This window comes from Meriones unguiculatus, chromosome 12 (genome assembly GCF_030254825.1).
Source record: "Meriones unguiculatus strain TT.TT164.6M chromosome 12, Bangor_MerUng_6.1, whole genome shotgun sequence".
In the NCBI taxonomy this organism is placed as follows: domain Eukaryota; kingdom Metazoa; phylum Chordata; class Mammalia; order Rodentia; family Muridae; genus Meriones; species Meriones unguiculatus.
Genome location: NC_083360.1, coordinates 38,953,166 through 38,972,745, shown reverse-complemented (window position 1 = coordinate 38,972,745; position 19,580 = coordinate 38,953,166). Strand labels below are relative to the sequence as shown.

At 42.0% G+C, this 19,580-nt stretch overlaps 1 protein-coding gene across 2 annotated transcripts in view; it reads right to left on the bottom strand.

The window, feature by feature from the left end:
• The window catches only part of Vwc2 (von Willebrand factor C domain containing 2), a 168,395-nt gene extending 166,976 nt beyond the window's left edge, over positions 1 to 1,419 (bottom strand). The window contains exon 1 of one of the 2 annotated variants that reach the window (XM_060365663.1): positions 892 to 1,419. The gene's annotated coding sequence lies outside the window, so the exon portion shown is untranslated. Of the gene's footprint in view, positions 1 to 274; positions 658 to 891 lie in introns of those variants that run through there. The other variant, XM_060365664.1, reaches the window with a different exon arrangement.
• Positions 1,420 to 19,580: the final 18,161 nt, after the last annotated feature.

The following is a 19,580-nucleotide window of genomic DNA, read 5'->3' as shown; positions in this document are numbered from 1 at the left end:
TGCGCACAGATTAAAGAGAAACCTTTCCTCTCCTGCCTTATAGGGTTTGTACACGGAAAGGGAGCTGGGAGAGAAGTGAGGGAAAAACTCCCAAACCAAACCAAAACAACAACGACGAAAAACAAAAAACAAAAATAAACAAAAAAGCCCCAAACCCCCCAAAACAAACAAACAAAAACCAGTTACTCCAAAGACCCCACGATTCATTTGCAACTTCTTAGTTGCCTCCTGTCTAGGGAGCACATTTCCCTCCTTGCTATAATCTGGGCACTACCTGGCCTCTGCCTGGTCGGCTGCTGTCAGGGATTCCCAAGGCTTTGCTCCTTTGCCGCTACCCACTTCTTGTACAAGCTCTTCACTAGGAGACTTGGAGGATGACAAGAGCGCTGCCCCCCGACACAGCGCTGTCTTGGAATAGCTTTTTAACCCGGAGGGGTCTTGCTGATGGAAAAGTGATGCATGCCCAGGGAACACTGAGAGGGAAGGTGTACCTACAGGGCCATGACTATCTCACTGAAGGGTGTCTTTCAGCCTTCTGTGGATCTCAAAGTTTCTGCCACCCAAAGGATCCTAGAGCCCCAGACGTCGCTGGACACAGACATGCAAGTCTCTCTTTGACTCTTCCAAGCACCCATCCTCCCGGTGCGCACCAGTGCCTCTGTTCCCCTCTGCCTCGGTTCTCTCTATTAGGACTCCAATCATGATGGCCCTTGGCTGTCCGCCAACCCCATGGACCTCAGCCCAGGGCGATTCGCCCATGTTTAAAACTTGGGAGGCAGGAAGGGTCCTCTCCAGCAGTTGGGCACTAGACTAGTTTCTGGAGGTGTCCCCATGCCCGCGGTGTGGACCTCCAACATGCACCCTCACCCCGGTGAACTGGAACCTACATACATGAGCTCAGGACGCAGGAGGGACGCCAGTCTCTAGCGGGCTCGGCCCTGGTCTCCAGTGCCCATCCTGGGACTGGCCGGGCACCAGCGCAGGGCGGACCGCGGAGAGCACAGTCCGACCTGCGCGCTCCGCCCGGCGCCTGCACCCGGCTATGGCATTTGACCCAGCCTGTTCATCTCCCTGCTGGTGGCCTTGGCAGCCCGAGTCCTGTCAGTGCTGGCTCTGCCTTCCACGGCTCATTCCAGGGTCTCTTCCTGAGTCTCAAGCACAAAGCGCGTCCTAGGGGGCCGCCGGAGCCCAGTTTCGCTCTCCTTGCTAGGCAGTCAAAGAATTTCTCCAAACCGAGTCGCGGGAACCAGTGGGCAGGCGCTGCGCCCAGGGGGAGAGGAGCAGCGAGTGCGTCCTGAGGGCCAATGGGATGCAGGCTGGCTGAGAGCCCGCGCGCCCGCCGCCTGCCTCCTGTCGCAGCTGCCTGGCGCGGGGCTCGCACCCGCTCCCTCCCCCGCTGCCCACGCTCCTGAGGCGTAGCCACAGCGGCCCGCGCGGCCCTAGGTGGGGAGGAGGCCCCGCCTCATGTGCTGCCCTTGCCGCAGCTCAGCCCACCTGTCAGCCAAGCTCAGGCTTCTTTGCTAGATTTGTCACTCACTCCTCCTCTGGATCTTTCATCTTGGCTTTTCTTCCTTCTGTTTATTCTTTTCTTTAAAATCCTCGTCCCTAATTGGCCCCCTCTGGCTTTGCTCTCTGTGGACAGATTGCTGTTGGAAACGTAAACCAAACTGTTGAGTTTGAAATAGCGAGAATGTGCTAGCGGAGACTGTAGGGAGGTTTATTCCACTTTTACATCCAGAAACCCAGAGGTACCGACTAGGAAGAGTAAGATGATTTCAAAGGGCACACTCTCTGGTTCCCTCTACCACAGAGGCTGCTGCTGCTGCCGTTGCTGCTGCCGCCTTGTTCGAATGCTGTTAGCTTCTCTTTGATCTTGAACGCGGAATCTGCTTCTGTTTTTGGATAATGGACTAAAGGCGAGTAGCTTCTGCTCAAATTAATCTCTGAAGATTTCTAAAGAAGGATGTTTATCTATTTCCTGTTCAATGACAATTCCTTGTGCCAAAGATTCTCAGAGAGCGACACACAACTTTACAGGGTCAGACCCTCTGTTGGGACGATTTAGGGGGGACAATTTTCTTTAGTTCTTATCTAGATGGTCAGCCAAGGTTTAAATGGGGCACCTGAAAGAACAGGGCCTGGAAATTCCCTGGGAGACTGCTTTTCCTTCCCTACACACAAGAACAGCCGTGCACACCGACAGAAGAATATTTAGGGACTTTCCATACCCAGGATGATCCCATCTTTCCTACTTCTGCTGCAACCACCACTCTCATCACCTGCAGAGAGAGAAAAGATCTATCTTGGACCCAGGGCTGCTGCTTTACCTACCGTGACTACCCGCTCCCCCTCTGGTACTCTCATCAATTAGAGGACACTACGAAGCCGCTAATACAGATACTACCACAAGCCGCCATAAAAATGGTGCTGGGGGTGTGATAATGTGAGAAAGGAGCCCTCAATGGAGTACCTAGAGAAACCGACAAATGCTTTCCAGAATCAAGGCTGTTACTGCTAGCTGCTCCAGTCGTGGAATAGGCCAGGTGCTTTGGTTTACCAAGTGACCCCCCATGTGGTTACAGGTGGGAATGCCACATGTATACACTTTTTAGAACTGTATAATAATACATTTCAAGAGGCACAACTGAAAAATCAGGTGTCCAGCTGAAGGACACCTTGATCCCAAGGAGGTTGTTTTATTTGTTTCACTTTGATCCTAAGTAACTTTGAACTTGGAGGAACTGTGATTTGTCCCAATCTCCTTGTCATAATGTAAGAATAATAGTATGAGTTTTCAAGCATGCATGAAGAGGCTTGCCAAGCAAGAACTGGTTATTTTACCATGTGTCCAAAGTGGGCTTTTTCATCAGCTATTCGGAAAGTGCATTAGGACAGGTAAGGTGAAGGGAAAATGCAATTTCTGAAGATCCCCTCTCCTTGGTGAATAAGAACAATAGCCAGGTAGCTTGATTAATCCAATGTCTTAGTTAGGGTTTCCATTGCTGTGATGAAACACTGTAACCAAAAGCAACCAAAGAAAAGAAGGAAAGGGTTTATTTCGTGCACATTTCTGCAGAAACTCAAACAGGGAAAGAATCTTGAGGCAGGAGCTGGTGCAGAAACCACTGAGGAGTGTTTCTTGCTGCCTTGCTCCTCAAGGTTTGTTTAGTTTGCTTTCTTAAAGCACCCAAGAGGTCCAGCCCAGGGGTGGCACAACCCATAATGGGCTGTTCTCTCACACCAATCGCTAATTAAGAAAATGCCCTACAAGCTTGCCTACAACTTGGTCTTATAGAGGCATTTTCTCAGTTTAAGAAATTTTCCCTCCTCTCAGATTACTCAAGCTTCTATCAACCTGAAATAAAAACTAATAACGACAATTGACCCCTTGTCATGTTGACATACAAACACATCACTTTTTAACTAGAACCTTTCCTTTCTCATTTGACCACAAGATGAGATGTTAATATTAATATTGTGCTGGGTGGTGGTGGTACACACCTTTAATCCCTTGGGAGGCACTTGGGAAGCAGAGGCTAAATCTCAGAGCTAGAGGCCAGCTTGATCTACAGAGCAAGAGAGTGAGTTCTAAGATGGCCACAGTTACACAGAGAAACTGTCTCAAAAAAAAATAAAAAATAATAATATTGCAATATAAAATACAAAAAAGGGAAAATTTTGAAGTCTTTATAAATTCAAACACTTTAAAAATCCAACATCTTTAAAATAACTGGTCCCTTAAAATTCAGTCTCTCTAAAAAATCTGGTCTCTATAAAACTCCAAAAATCTCTTTAAAAATTCAAGTTCTCTCAACCGTTGGCTCTTATAAAATCAAATAAGGTAATTATATTCTTATTTCAAGAAGGAAGAACCAGAGCATGATCACAATCTGAATAAAGCAAAACTAAAGTCCAACAGTGGAAAGCTCAGTGTCAGACTTCTGGGACTCATTCACAATCTTCTGGGTTCCTTCAAAGGAGTTAGGCCGTCATTCATAGCACACACAAGCACACAGAGCTTGTCTCCCAGGCTCATGCTGGCTCTATTCCAATCTGCTGCTGCCCTTAGTGGTTATCCCATGGTGACAACATCTCTTAAATGCCAAAATCTCCCCTACAATTAGGTTGTACCTTCATTAATGGCCTGTCCTAAGTGTTCTTTGGGAATTCTGACCATGCTTATTGCCAATCCTCAGCTTCTCACCATATCCCCTTCAACTCTGGGGCTTTGACTGTAACCGAGGATGCACTGTCACCTATGGCTAAGCCTTTATACCTTCAAAACCAGCACTGCCCTTGGTGACTCCTATACAACCAAGTTCAGCTACCAGCATGAAGAACTTTTGGCTGCCTCTGGACCACAACTTTAAAAAAAACTTTCATGTTCTGACTTCGAGGAAAGACTTCCCAGAAGATTTTTGTCTCAGTGATACTGATCTCTTCTTAAACATTGTTTATTTCTTAGCTCTAGCTGATCAGCACCAGTAAAGCAAAGGTTTCTCATTAGTGATGATGATCTCTTTTTTCTTTTTTATTTAATTACTTTTACTTTTATTAATTGCAGTTTATTCACTTTGTATCCCCCTGTACCTCTCTCCGTCCTCCCCTCCCAATCCCACCCTCCTCTTCCCCACCCGTATCCCTCTCCCAGTCCACTGATAAGGGTAGTACTCTTCCCCTTCCTTCTGATCCTAGTCTATCAGTTCTCATCAGTAGTGGCTGCATTGTCTTCTGTGGCCTGGTAAGGCTGCTCCCCACTCAGGGGGAGGTGATCAAAGAGCAGACCAATCAGTTCATGACAGAGACAGTCCCTGTCCCCATTACTATGGAGGCCATTACTATGGAGACACTGAACTGCCATAGGCTACCACTGTGCAGGGGTTCCAGGCTTTCTCTGTGAGTGGTCTTTGGCTGGAGTATCAGTCTCAGAAAAGACCCCTGTGCCCAGACTTTTTGGATCTGTTGCTGTCCTTGTGGAGTTCCTGTCCTCTCCAGGTCTTACTATCTCCCACTTCTTTCATAAGAGTCCCTGTACTCTGCCCAAAGTTTGGTTATGAGTCTCAGCATCTGCCTTGATACCTTGCAAGGTAGAGCCTTTCAGAAGCCCTCTGTGGTAGGCTCCTGTCCTGTTTCCTGTTTTCCCCCTCCTCCGATGTCCATCCTATTTGCCTTTCTGAATGGGGATTGAGCATCTTAGCCAGAGTCCTCCTTCCTGATTAGCTTCCTTAGGTAGACAGTTTTTAGTATGTTTATCCTATATTATATGTCTAATATCCACTTATGAGTGAGTATATACCCTGTGAATCTTTCTGCTTCTGGGATATCTTACTCAGGATGATCTTTTCCAGTTCCCACCATTTACCTGCAAATTTCATGATTTCCTTGTTTTTTTATTGCTGAGTAATATTCCATTGTGTAGATGTACCACAATTTCTGTATCCATTCCTCAACAGAGGGGCATTTGGGCTGGTCTCTTCTTAATAGTGCCTGTTTCTCCAGCTCCAACTGACCAGAAACACAGATTCTTAATTTAAAACAGTGAATGAGGCTCCTGTCCTGCTCCTTGTCTTCTTCTACTTCCTATGTCTATTGCCCTTCTGAATGAGGATTAAGCATCTTCCCTAGGGTCCTCCTTGTTGTTTAGCTTTTTTGAGGCTGTAGATTTTAGTATGTTTATCTTCTATTATATGGCTAATATCCACTTATAAGTGAGTATATATTATTTGTGTCTTTCTGTTTCTGGGTTACCTCACTTAGGATGATGTAGGAGAAGACAAGGAACAGGACAGGAGCCTTCCACAGGAGGCCTCTGAAAGACCCTACCCACCAGAGTATCGAAGGAGATACTGAGACTCATAGCCTATCTTTGGACAGAGTGCCAGAATCCTTATGGAAGAAGAGGGAGATAGAAAGTTCCTGGAGGGGACAGGAACTCTACAAGGAAAACAACAGAGCCAAAATACCTGGGCCCAGGGGGCTCTGCAGAAACGGATACTCCAACTAAGGACCATGCATGGAGAGGACCTAGACTCCCTGTTCAAAGGAAGCCCATTGGCTGCTCAGTTTCCAAGTGGGTTCTCTAGTAAAGGATACAGGGGTTGTCTCTGACTTGAACTCAGTGGCAGGATCTCTGATCACCTCTCTCTGGAGTGAGTACTCTTGCCAGGCCACAGAGGAAGATGAGGCAGCCAGCCTTGATGAGACCTGGTAAACCAGGGTCAGATAGAAGGGGAGGAGGTCCTCCCCAATCAGGGGACTAAGGAAAGCACATTGAGGGAGAAGAGGGAGTGTGGGTGGGACTGGAAGGAGGAAAGGGAGGGGGCTGCAGTGGGGATACAAAGTAAATAAATTGCAACAAATAAATTTAAATTAAAAAAAAAGAGTGAACAATACAGACAGAATCTTTAACCTTCCCTCTAAAACTTCACAAGCTAGGCTTTTATCATTTGCATTTCTTTCAGCATTCTTAGCTTCTTAGCTTCCAAAAAGCAGCAGGTCTCTGAGCACCCAGTGGCTCTTTCAGCCACAAGTCCCAAAGTCCTTCTAAAACCCTCTTCAAAGCAGCATGGGCAGGTCTGCCTCAGGAATACCACCCCCCTTATAACAATAACCCTCTATACCCAGCAACTACATAAAGAGGAGTTTGTCACCACAGAAGGAGTTGGTCATCCATCTATTGCCAATGCAGTAACTTCCCGTGGTTAATTTTTCTTCCTGCTTCCAGACTTTCCTTTCTTCTTTTCCATTTTCTTTCCTCTTCTCTCTTACAGTCCTCTCTACATTGTGTTTTAGTTTAGAGAGTGAAGGACATCAGCAGAACTATTTTTGTCAGGGATTTAAGGTGACATGTATCTTTTATCTCATCCAACCCCACCAAGTCTGGCTTTAAAACATAGGGCAATTGCCCATTGTTGCAAGGTATCTTTAAAAGGAAAAAAAAAGTCTACAATGGTTAGGAACTTCTCTGTTTTGGGGGAATAGAGCATTGCATTGCTGTTCCTGTGCGGGCTTTTAACCCAGTTTATTTCTTCCCCCTTTTCTTTCTTTATTCAGGAGTTAAACCAGTCCACTAGAGTACAGATACATTTAGTAGCCAGGCTGAGAGTGTGCAATCAGCTTTAGGGTATCTCTGAGCAACAGGAGTACATGTGGGTTCTAAGCAGGGTTCAACTTTGCCTTGAAAGGTGGGTCACCTTTCCTGTCCCCTTAGGCAAAACTAATCTTGCCTTCTGCTTCTCCATCCAGGCATGGTTTATGTCTTTATTACAGTCTTATTACATTCAACTTTTTCATAGCTCCAGGGTGTTAGTACTCACCTAGGAAATAACATCTGACTAAATGGCTGAGCTGTGTTTCATTCATCTTTTTATCCTTAGTGCCTAGGGTCCAAACAAGACCCCTTGGGGAAGAAGGAAAGCAAGCAGGGAAGTGGGAAAGAAAAGCAAGGGAGAAGGGCCAGAGCTTCACTTCAACCCAGTTGCCATCTGGTGAGGGATGAACATTCCTGGCTTCTCACAGAAATTCAATTAGGTGGGCTCTCTGCTCAGCTAACACTTTAAAGCTTCATCACCCAGGCCACACACCCATAAGGGCAGAGGCACAACAGTGACAAAAGAAGATAGGACAGGTTATGCTGCCCTCCAGGTCAGTCCCTCAGACTTATTCATACGCTTGTTGCCTGTATGTCCTACAGGACTAGCGAGTTATAACTGGATTCTTTGCCAGTTACTTGAAATGAAGCCAATAGAGGCAATGGATGAAGGAGGATACCTTGATGGAAAACAAGATCAGGGAGACATTGATCCTGAAGACAAGGAGCTAGAACTTCTTGACAAGAAAAGCAAGATAAGAAAAAAAAAACAACAAGATAAGGTGCTTTCGGTTGGGATAGACATCAGCAACTCATTCTCGAGTGAAGAGAAGTAAAGAGGCTGAGAAAAAATCCAATGCAACAAAATCATTTGCTGGAACTGGGGCATTGGTTATTTGTGGATTGAGAGTAACAAACAGATGATATGAAATAAAATACAGAGAGACTAAAAATGGCCAAGAAACAGAAATGTTCTTATGGAGTCTGGTTAGCAGCTGTGTAGAATGAACCCACACCTATGAATTTTCCTGGTAAGAAAGAAACCCTTTGGGCACACAGAGGGCAGGTAGCCCAAAAGTGGCAGAGGAGAAACACGCCTGACTGCCAATATGCCTGTCCTTGTGGCTGGCAAAGTACAAAGAGAGGCTTCCAAGGAGAAGGAAGACCTATGTGAATTCATGTTCTCTGCATATGAAGTAGAGCAAGAAAAGCAGGGAAATGTAGATGGCTCTCCATTCTTCTGTGTGTCCTGCTAATTGCTTAAGGGCCTAGGCTTAGATAAATAACAGCCATCTTCATTTAGTTCACACCTTTAACAAAGGCACATTTAACTTGAACTCCGGAAGTGAGCCTGAGAAGAAAGTGATGTCAAATGCTCCCTTACAAATCCAGGAGCAACAAAAGCCATTTTCACCTGAAATTAGGGTAAGCAGAATTTCTGTGGTTCAGGATAAATGTTGACCATTCACCAAAGCTAGCAAGTGAGAGAAGACACAATCATGTTCAGATGGCTTTTTATGAGTGTTCACAGAGTAGGCCTGGCTGTTAAGGGAGCCACTAATTAAAGTTCTGCTCCAGAGCAGACTACCCATCCATAAAGCAAGAGCTATGTTACTGTTTAGCCTTTTGATACATGCCTGGGGTTGAGAGTTACTGTTCCCTGGGCTGACCTGACACACAGGCTACCTGATTACAACACACCTCAGGGACTCATTCCTTTTGCTAAGATGCCACAAGTCAGCAGCATCCGTTCAGACAATCAAATGGATGACTCAGGTTTATTTCAAAATCAGTTGCAAAAACCTCCTGAGTTTCCAGGGGCTCACTTCTTTATATTATAAATTAAACCAATGCATTAGAAGCATCACAATATTTATGGGTAGAAATCGTCTTGAAAACAATTAGTATGAAAGATAATAACTGGTTAGAGTTTATTGGTCTGGAAGTGACGTGAGCAGATTGTTCTGAATTCTTGGGACTGCCCTGGCAGGTGTGGTACTCTCAAAGAAAAGGACTAATGTATATTAAATAGTGGTAAAAGCCTCCAGGTGCTTCACTGTTTTTCAGGTACAAGATCAGTATTCTGGAGGAGTCTTGGCTCCTGGTCTTCCAAAGAGCCCTAGTTGTGACACCACAGATGATGCAGTGTTGCGTACATCTTGCCTGTACATCCTCCAAGTGGCCAGAGGTTTTGCAGAGTAGGGTAAGAGTGGGAGGGTATGCCAATGTAGGTTGATGGTGAGTCAGTGGCACATGGATTCTTAGTAATATCAGGCACCTGTCTTCTTGGTATGATTTGTTTCTTTGATCCTGAGCTGATTTGCTTCCAAAACAATCTACAGTAAGGCTAGGAACTTTAAGTTTTTTTGTGGCATTCCTGCACTTTTTGGATATCAACAGCTGCTTGAGCAATGATGGCGACTGAGGGTTAATGGTATTCTATCTGTAAGTGACAACCTAAGTGCCTACTGCTCTGATCCTGTCTGGTGCTCAGATACCAGGCTGCAGATATGGGCTGTGACAGTGAATACTTGCGTCACAAGAACCTGGAGCCCAAACGGCATACAGAGTTGGGTCTTTGCCCTAAGCCACCTTAATATGGAATCCAAACAGAGAAACTTCAAGTATCTGGGATATAGAGGACAATAATAGCAACAAAGTCATACAAAGCCATAAATATGTGGCTAAAGCAGAAGGTGTGGGCTATGAAGGAAATTATCAGTAGTAAGTACTTAGAAAATTTACTGAAAAATCAAGGGACTCTAAATACCAAGGGAAAGTACCCAGTAGACCTTAGAGTTCTGAAGTGATGCTTTCCAAGTTATCCTTTTGATGAGACTGCTCAAAGACTACTCCTACTAATAGTGCCTTCGATGTTACTATTGATCCTTTGCAGTTGGTACTGATTTGAGTTAGCCTAGCTAAAGCTGGAACTCATTAGATTGCCCAGAGAGCTTTATTTCCTAGTAGAAATTCATGAACACTTGTAATGTATTACACATTTAGATAACCTTCAGTATCCATAGAGGATACTGCAATACCGAAATCTTATGTTTGTAGTTCTTTACAAAGGTGTAATATTTTCTTAGAATCTATACACTTCCTCCAATGTACTTCATCTATACTTGAAACACCTAGAACAATGTAAATATTATGCAAATAGTTGATTTATTATTGAGGGAATAATAGCAAAATGTCTGCACAGGTTAGTGAAGATGCAATTTCTCTGAATATTTTTATTTTTTTTATTTTCAGTTATCACCTGCATATGTGTTGTGTATTTTTATGGGAGAATATGTACAAATGAGTGCAGGTGTTGGTGGAGGCCAGAAGAGGGCATCTGAGCTAGTTATAGGTACTTGTGAGCTGCCGAACATTTATGTTTGGAACTGAACTCCAGTTCTCTGCAAGAGCAGCAAGTGCCCTTAACTGTTATGCCATTACTCCAATTCTTTTCTGAATGTATTAGATAGACAATTGGTTGAATCTGTGGATATGGAATCCATAAATACAGAATGCCTACTATGCTTGCTTAATTATCAATTCTAGTCTCCATACTTCAGTCACTACCTCAGTCACTTCTGAATTTCAGGCAGCCAGCACATGTCACACATTACATGTGTAGTAATGGTTATAGATGAATTAACAGAGAATCACTAGACCATGCACTAAAAGGTGGGTTTCTCTGTATCTCTCATTGCTTCTCCATCTCTAGGCTAGGCTCAATCATACAGAGGAGTCTAATAAAAACACTGAGCTCTCACATACTAAGTGTGTATTGAAACTTCCTTGTTTCTTGGACACCCCCTAGCTTTTAATATACTGTTCTCCACTTAAGAATCTACTAAGTAGGCATTAGTTCCTGTTATGAAAAGAAATACATTATTCCTAGCTCCAAGCTTCAAAGTCTGAAATGGCTCTGCTTTAGGGCCACAAATTTCCTGTTCCATTACTCTATTGATAACAGTATCTCCTACTCTCTTGTTGCAGCCAAGAAGAAAAACTTTCATGGGGTTCTTTGAAGTGTTCAGTACCTAGTTCCCATCATAGTTCAATCGAGAGGCAGCACAGGGTTCACCACCATTTGAGAATAGGTAAGGCTTTCCTATCCACAATTGCAGGTGTTGGGCTATACTTGGATTGGTGGCTGTTCACTCTAGTCTTTACATTATCGTACTAGATTTGGTTCATTACTATAGCTATTACCATCTCACTTTAGGGCAGGTTAAATAATAAGTCTCTTACTTAATTAAAGTTTGGTTTATTATTGCTTGTAGGTGCTCCTATCATGCAACTGCCTTGCATTTAGACTGAACCAGTTCACTAGTTCAGTAGCATCCATTGAGATCAGTGAAGAAAATATGCTAATATGTGGCTTTTGTTTTTACTTATTCGGGGATTTTGTTAACTAGGTCTACTGGCAACAAATTTTCTCCACTTTTTTTTTTTTTTTTTTTTGCCTTGGAAAGTCTTTGTTTGTCTTATTTGTCCTTCATTTTTTTAAATATATTTTTCAACATAGATTAACATTCAGGGTTGGGACATCACTCTTCACTACTGCACACTTGATCAGTACTGTATACTTAAACTCTGCTAGCTTTATTGAATATATTTTTATATCTTCAATCATATTTAACTTCAACTTATTTTAACTTATTACAGAGGCTAGAGAATCATAGGCTTATATGGTCAGCCTGGTTAGCACTGGTATCTGCTTTGGCAAGGTTCTTTTTTTTTTCATGTTAAATTATTTATTTTTTCCTACTTACCTAGTTATTTTTGTTTAACTTTTATTAATTACACTTTATTCACTTTGTATCCCCCATAAACCCCTCCCTCCTCACCTCCCAATCCCACTCTCCCTCCCCCTTCTTCACGTCTGCCCTTCCCTAAGTCCACTGTTAGGGGAGGTCCCCCTCTCCTTCCTTCTGATCTTAGTCTATGAGATCTCATCAGGAGTGGCTGCATTGTTATCCTCTGTGGTCTGATAAGGCTGTTCCCTCCTCAGGGGGAGGTGATCAAAGAGCAGGCAAATCAGTTCATGTCAGAGGCAGTCCCTCTTCCCATTACTATAGAAGCCACATGGACACTGAACTGCCATGGGCTACATCTGTGCAGGGGTTCTGGGTTATCTCCATGCATGGTACTTGGTTAGAATATGAGACACTGGAAAGACCCCTGTGTTCAAATTTTCTGGCTCTGTTGCTCTCCTTGTGGAGTTCCTGTCCTCTCCAGATCTTACTATTTTCCACTTCTTTTATAAGATTCCATGCACTCTGCCCAACAGTTGGCAGTAAGTCTCAGCATCTGCTTTGATAGTCTGCAGGGCAGAGCCTTTCAGAGACCCTCTGTGGCAGGCTCCTAACATGTTTCCTGTTTTCTTTTTCTTCTGATGTCCATCCTTTTTGCCTTTCAGGATGGGGATTGAGGAGATCAAGGGGATACAAATTGGAAAGGAAGAAGTCAAATTATCACTATTTGCAGATGATATGATAGTATACCTGAGTGACCCCAAAATTTCTACCAGGGAACTCCTACAGCTAATAAATACCTTCAGCAAAGTAGCCAGATACAAAATTAACTCAAAGAAAAAAATCCGTAGCCCTCCTGTGTACAAAAGACAAAAGGGCTGAGAAAGAAATTAGGGAAACAACACCCTTCACAATAGCCACAAATGACATAAAGTAAGTACCTTGGTGTAACCCTAACCAAGCAAGTCAAAGACTTGTATGAAAAAAATTTCAAGTCTCTGAAGAAAGAATTAGAAGAAGATATCAGAAGATGGAAAGATCTTCCATGTTCATGGCTTGTCAGGATTATCATAGTAAAAATGTCCATCTTACCAAAAGCAATCTACAGATTCAATGCAATTCCCATCAAATTACCAATACAATTCTTTACAGACCTTGAAAGAAAAATTCTCAACTTCATATGGAATAACAAGAAATCCAGGATTGCAAAAGGAATCCTCTACAATAAAAGATCTTGGCAAGGTTCTTAAGTGGTCATTGAAGCCTGCAAAACTTCTGGTTTACCCTGTAGAATGAGCTTTCCTAGGGGAATTCTTTCCTTCTCTTCTAGTTTCTACTTCTCTTGAGTCTTCATCAGCTGAATTTGCACTAGGCAACTGGATTATTTCAGCTCCATTTTAGCCTCCAGTGATGACTGTGGTACACAGGATCCATCACGGACCAAAGCATTACTCACATGACCTACAGCTGTGTTTCCCATTATCTTTCTTGAATGATTTCCAATCTGTTGCATAAAATTATCTGTTGGTTCTTTCATGGAAAAAGTAATTTCTGGCATTTTGTGCAACTTTTATCCCCTCCCCGATTTGTTTTCTTTCTTCTGGACTTTCCTCCCTTCCTCTTCTTCCTCTTCCTCCTCCTCAATCTCTTCCTTTTCTCTTTTTCTCTTTCTTTTGCAATGGGGTCTCCTGGATGCCAGGCTTGTGTCTGACTAGCTATGTAGCTAAGAATGACCTTGAACTCCGGATCCACCTATTTCCACCTTCTAATTGCTGGGATTACTTTTTTTCTGCCTGGTACCATTTTCCCCCCCTGGATTGTATTATTTTTTTAGTTTCTCTGAGACTTGTTGTGAATCTGTGGTCTGTTATTTGCCTTTAGTCTCAGGAGAATTCGTAGTCATCAAGTTTTTACCCATGTGTCTATCATTTTCTTTCCTCCCTCTCTCCGTTTCACCCTTTCTTAATAACTTCTTAAAATGTATAACTTTCATGGCTTTTATTTTTTTTCAAGTAATTGGCTCAATTTTCTTGAACAGTTTTCAGTCTCTTTACCCTGCTTTTTGTTGCTGTTATTGCAGTTCTATCCAACCATCCACTAAGTCCTTCCACTAAAGAGCTGACCAAAGGCATTCTTTTAATTTTCGTTAGTATATATATTTTTTATCCTTAGCATTTTCTTTTATCTCCTTTTGGATATTTTCACCTCTTTGTTTATAATGCCCATGTGTTATTTTCTTTAGCTAGTGTTATCCTTTCCACATGACCATAGTTGTTTTAAATCTTAAAAGTAAGCATCTCTTCCTGATTGGCTGTTAGGTTGTAAGGTTGGATGTGAGTATTTTTTTTTATGTTTTTTAAAATTCTTTATTAATTACACTTTATTCACTTTGTATCTCCCCTGTGGTTCTCTCCCTCCTCCGGTCAGTCCCAATCACTCCCTTCCTCCACCCTCTGCATGCATGCCCCTCCCTAAGTCCACTGATAGGGGAGGTCTTCTTTTCCTTCCTTATGATCCTAGTCAATTAGGTCTCATCAGGAGTGGCTGCATTGTCTTCTTCTGTGGCCTGGTAATGCTGCTTCCCCCCTCAGGGGGAGGTAATTAAAGAGCAGGCTAATCAGTTCATGTCAGAGACAGTCCCTATTCCTATTACAATGGAACCCACTTGGATACTGAACTGCCATGGGCTACATCTGTGTGAGGGGGGAGGGTGTCTTAGGTTCTCTCCATGCATAGTCCTTGGTTGGAGTATCAGTATCAGGAAAGACCCCTGTATGCAGATTTTTGATTTTGTTGCTCTCCTTGTGGAATTCCTGTCCTCTACAGATTTTACTGTTTCCCACTTCTTTCCTAAGATTCCCTGCATTCTGCCCAAAGCTTGTCCATAAGTCTCAGCATCTGCATTGATAGTCTGCAGGGCAGAGCCTTTCAGAGGTCCTCTGTGTCAGGCTCCTGGCTTGTTCCCTCTTTTCTCCTTCTGCTGATGTCCATCCTCTTTGTCTTTCTGGATAGGAATTGAGCATTTTATCAAGAGTCCTCCCTCTTGATTAGTTTCTTTAGGTGAACAGATTTTAGTAGATTTATCTTATATTATATGTCTATATGAGTAAGTATATGCCATGTGCATCTTTCTGCTTCTGGGATAGCTCGCTCAGGATAATCTTTTCCAGACCCCACCATTTACCTGCAAATTTCATGATTTCCTTGTTTTATTGCTGAGTAATATTCCATTGTGTAGATGTACCACAATTTCTGTATCTATTCCTCCACTGAGGGGCATCTGGGCTGTTTCCAGCTTCTGGCTATTACAAATAAGGCTGCCACAAACATGGTTGAGCAAATGTCCTTGTGTATTTAAGCTTCTTTTGAGTATATGCCTAGGAGTGGTACAGCTGGATCTTGAGGAAGCGCTATTCCTAGTTGTCTGAGGAAGTGCCAGATTGCTTTGCAGAGTGGTTGTACAAGTTTACATTCCCACCAGCAGTGGAGAAGGGTTCTCCTTTCTCCACAACCTCTCCAGCATGTGTTGTCACTTGAGTGTTTGATATTAGCCATTCTGATGGGTGTAAGGTGAAATCTTAGGGTCATTTTGATTTGCATTTTCCTTATGACTAAGGACGTTGAGCATTTCTTTAAGTGTTTCTCTGCCATTTGATATTCCTCTATCGAAAATTCTCTGTTTAGCTCTGTACTCCATTTTTTTAATTGGATTTCTTGATTTGTTTCTAGGCTCTAGCCTTCTACTGCAGGCAGGAGCATTGTGCTCACCCGCCATTATTGAGTACCACTAGGGCCCTGAGTATTTTTTTTTTAACCACAAATCAGTTATTTCTGAAAATGCTATAGCACACTAAGCTCTGGTTAAATAGGGTTGGTCTCCTAAGGGCAGACCTTGTTAAGAAGAAAAGATGTTCTGGTATATTTCCGAATATCTCCTTTTTATTTCCCTTTGCTATAAGCGGAAAGTGAGTGGAACTTCAGAGGGTAAAAATCATAAAAGTTGGGAGACCCCTGTGTGATAGGTTCCAGCTGAAGTTTCTGATGCCTGACTTGCCCACATACCCCTCCAGCAATGATGATTACAGTTCAGGTTTTATTATCTGGGCTTAGTTCCATGGAATTTGGAAGACAGATTTCTGCTCCAATAAATTCTAATTCTGCATATTCATTTATCTGTCTGTTTTTATTTGGAGAACAGAGATCTGCTCTGTGAACTTATTTTCCTGAAAGAAAAATCTTAATAGTCTTTGTTTCAATTGCCTGAGCTTTTCACTTTGAGAAGACTTCTGAAGCTCTTATATACCAGACCAGAAACCACTCTCAAGTATCCTTTGAATAATGCTTTTCAAGTAGTTTTATAGTAACCTATATATTAAAGCTCATATAATTGCACTCAACACTTTCTTCCTTATTCCTCAAAGACAATGTTACAGTTTGTCCATTAGAAGCCTATTTATGCTCCTACTTACTTTGTTAGAGCTTGTGTGAAAAGACAAATGTTGACAGTTATATGGTGATATAAAAGGATCCTTAAATGTTTGCCAGTCAGTATCCATCGCTTTCTGATAACAAACATTAACCTAATTTTCTGCTAGAGACGGGGAGTCACTTATTTTCAACTTAACAGTTTCTCAGGAAGAACCGCTGCCTGAAACAAGAGACCAGATCTGGCCAGCATCTTCATCCATAGGTGGTGCAAAGACATGCCTAAAATGGCCCATCAACATGGAAAACCAGGCCTAGAACTTCCTTGAGCCATACAAAGATGTATTGTTTTTTTCCTCTTTCTAGTACTATGAAGCTTGTAAAATTTACGGGTATGTTTGCTCGAGGCACAATATGTTGTATATTCTACCTGAAAAGGAGACAGCACCAAAGAAATTTGAAACAAGAAGAAAAATCAATTCTGATAATATTGTATGGAGAATTCTAGATTCGCAGACTTTGGAATTTATCTCCTCAGCTGCTGAATCACCTGTACTCAGTATTTTCCTCCTCCTTCTCTTCCTCCATCTCCTTTTTTAAATTCTCCTTCCCTTCTTCCATTCTCGTCTTCCCTTCCCCTTCTTTTCTTTTTCCTTCTCCTCCTCTTCTCTTCCCTCACCTCTATTACTTTTTCTCCTACCACCTATCATCCCCACCATCTCTTCCTTTCCTTCTCTGCTCTCATATCTTTCTACTAGCCCCATTGCCTTTCCCCTTCTCTTCTTCTACCTCTTCCTTTCTCTCCCAAGCAGATTTGAATATGATTTTTTTTTTAATTTTTGTAAATGCAAACGTACAGCTCTGGTAAGTCAAATGCTTCCTTAAGTTCTATAATTAAATTCAACTCTGTCACGGTTTGAACTGTGGTTCCTGAGCATATCTGCAAATGTCAGAATCCCACCATAATGATTAGACTGTAAGTGGATTTGGACCCTATCTTCAGAGTTCTCAAAAGTGGCCTCTCACTCAGAAATTAAGCCACTGCCTTTTCTGCACAAGAATTTCTTTCATACCATCCCAGCAACTCTGTGTGCTTTCAGAGGAAGAACTGGCCTGAATTGTGCACAGAGTCCCCATTGCCAGCTCTGTTACATTTTTTTTTTCTTTCTTTCTGGCAGCTCCAACTTCCAGTCAAGATTTCTGGAACTTTTCCAATTACAACACCATTTAGAAACACTCAGCATATTCCAGTCTTGAGTAATGTATTGATCTAGTTTAAAAGAGAAATTGTTCACATGGACCCTCAATGTAAAAATTTTTTTATTATACTTTTGCTTAAACATATGCAAATACACAAACACTGCAAATCCTTAGGCTTACAGCTGTTAGACAATTACAAAAATAAATTTACAAATCAGATATAAAATAAACTACAAATAAACTGCAATTGAAACCAGTCACACTAGTTAGGAAAAGGAGGAAGGGGGGTATCCTTGAAGCCCTGTGGCTACGCACAGCGTGGGAGGCCCATGTCTCTAATTATTCTGTTTCACAGAGCCCAGCACTGCCAGACGATTCATGCCTGGTGGGGCCTGGATCCTCCAACATTTTTCTCTATTTAAACTACTTCAATGCTTCATTAGCAGGGCTTCCCATAAAGTCACTGGCCTCTATTTAACACGACTACAGCTGTTATTTATGAAGACTCACTGCTGGCTCTTATTGAGTCTGTGGCCATTAAAATTGTACCAAATGCCAAATCAGCATAATAATAAACATTTTTGAACTGTGAGAAATAAACTCATATGATGGTTCTCATTAGATGATCATCTAAAGATGTAGAATATGTTTTTTCAGGAAACAGTTTATGTATCACACAGTGTGCAGAATTGGTAGAGTATGATGCATTTTAACCAATGGACATCTATGTGTACCTAACACACCAACCACAATATTTATTATTAATACCTACTCAGAAATCCCTGTATTATATTTTCAAGACAATTCTTAATGTGGCTGCCAACTCCATTCCACACATTTTTTTTGAAATTTAATTCATATTTATTTTACTTTTTATAAGAGTTGAAACTCATTACAGTCTACATCCATGATTCAGTGTGTTAGGCTGTGTAGTATTTAAAAGCCAGTAAGTAGATACATCTTAATCTCCAAAAGCCACTTTCATTTTGCTTATGGATTTTCATCCAGAGAATCATACGTTTGGTCTCTGGGCTTTTGACAATGATTTTGTGATTCATCCTGTTCCCACATACCCAGAAGCTGTTCCTTTCTATTATGAAGGTTCTGTTTTGTGGCTCTACCATTTTTCCCTTCCATCCACTTGTTAATGGGCATTTGAATGGTGTCTACATTTTTACTATCGGGATTGAGGCAGATTGAACACTTTTTACATTAGTAGTTTTATAGACATAAGCTTCCAGAAAAAGTTGAATTATCGTGCTTTTGATCTGTATATAGATTTATAAGACATTACAAAGTTACTTTCCAAAATGTCAGTATACCTTTTATGCTTCTACCAGAAGTCCTTGAAAGCTCCCATGGTACCACATCCTGTCAGCATTGATGCCAGTAATTGCACAATGTTAACCTCCCCAGTGGATGTGAGGGGGTATTGTAGTGTGGTTTGTAACTGTACTTGCTTCTTGACTAACCAATGTTGACACTTTCTTACATCTTTGTAGCCTTTCATGTCTTATTCCATGAAGAGTCTGCTCACCATTGCACTTCTGGAAAAATTGGCTGCCTATCTTTTGTATGGAGTAACTGGGCTTTATTTATTTTGAATTTAAATCCATAAAATATTATACTTACTTTCATTTTCATTAGTTTTAGGAGGATTTAAACGTTTCAACTTTAATTTTTTATTTCGGTTGAAAAGTAGCAATTTTTATTTAATGGATTCCAACTTATGAAACATGTTTTCTTCACTGGTGCTTTTTTAAATTAAATGTTTATTTTTTATATTAATTACGGTTTATTTACTTTGTATCCCAGCTGTAGCCCTTCCCTCATTTCCTCCCAATCCTACCCTCCCTCCCTCATCTCCTCTCATGCACCTCTCCAAGTCCATTGATAGGGGAAGTCCTCTTCCCCTTCCCTCTGACCCTAGCTTATCAGGTCTCATCAGGACTGGCACTGATGCATTAAAAAAAATTTTGAGACTACTTTTGCTATCCTGATGCCTAAGAGAGTTCTTTTCCTGTTTTCTTTTGGATGTTTTAGTTTAGGATATGTATGTATGTATGCATACATACATGTACATATGTATGTGTGTATGTGTATGTCTCTGTATG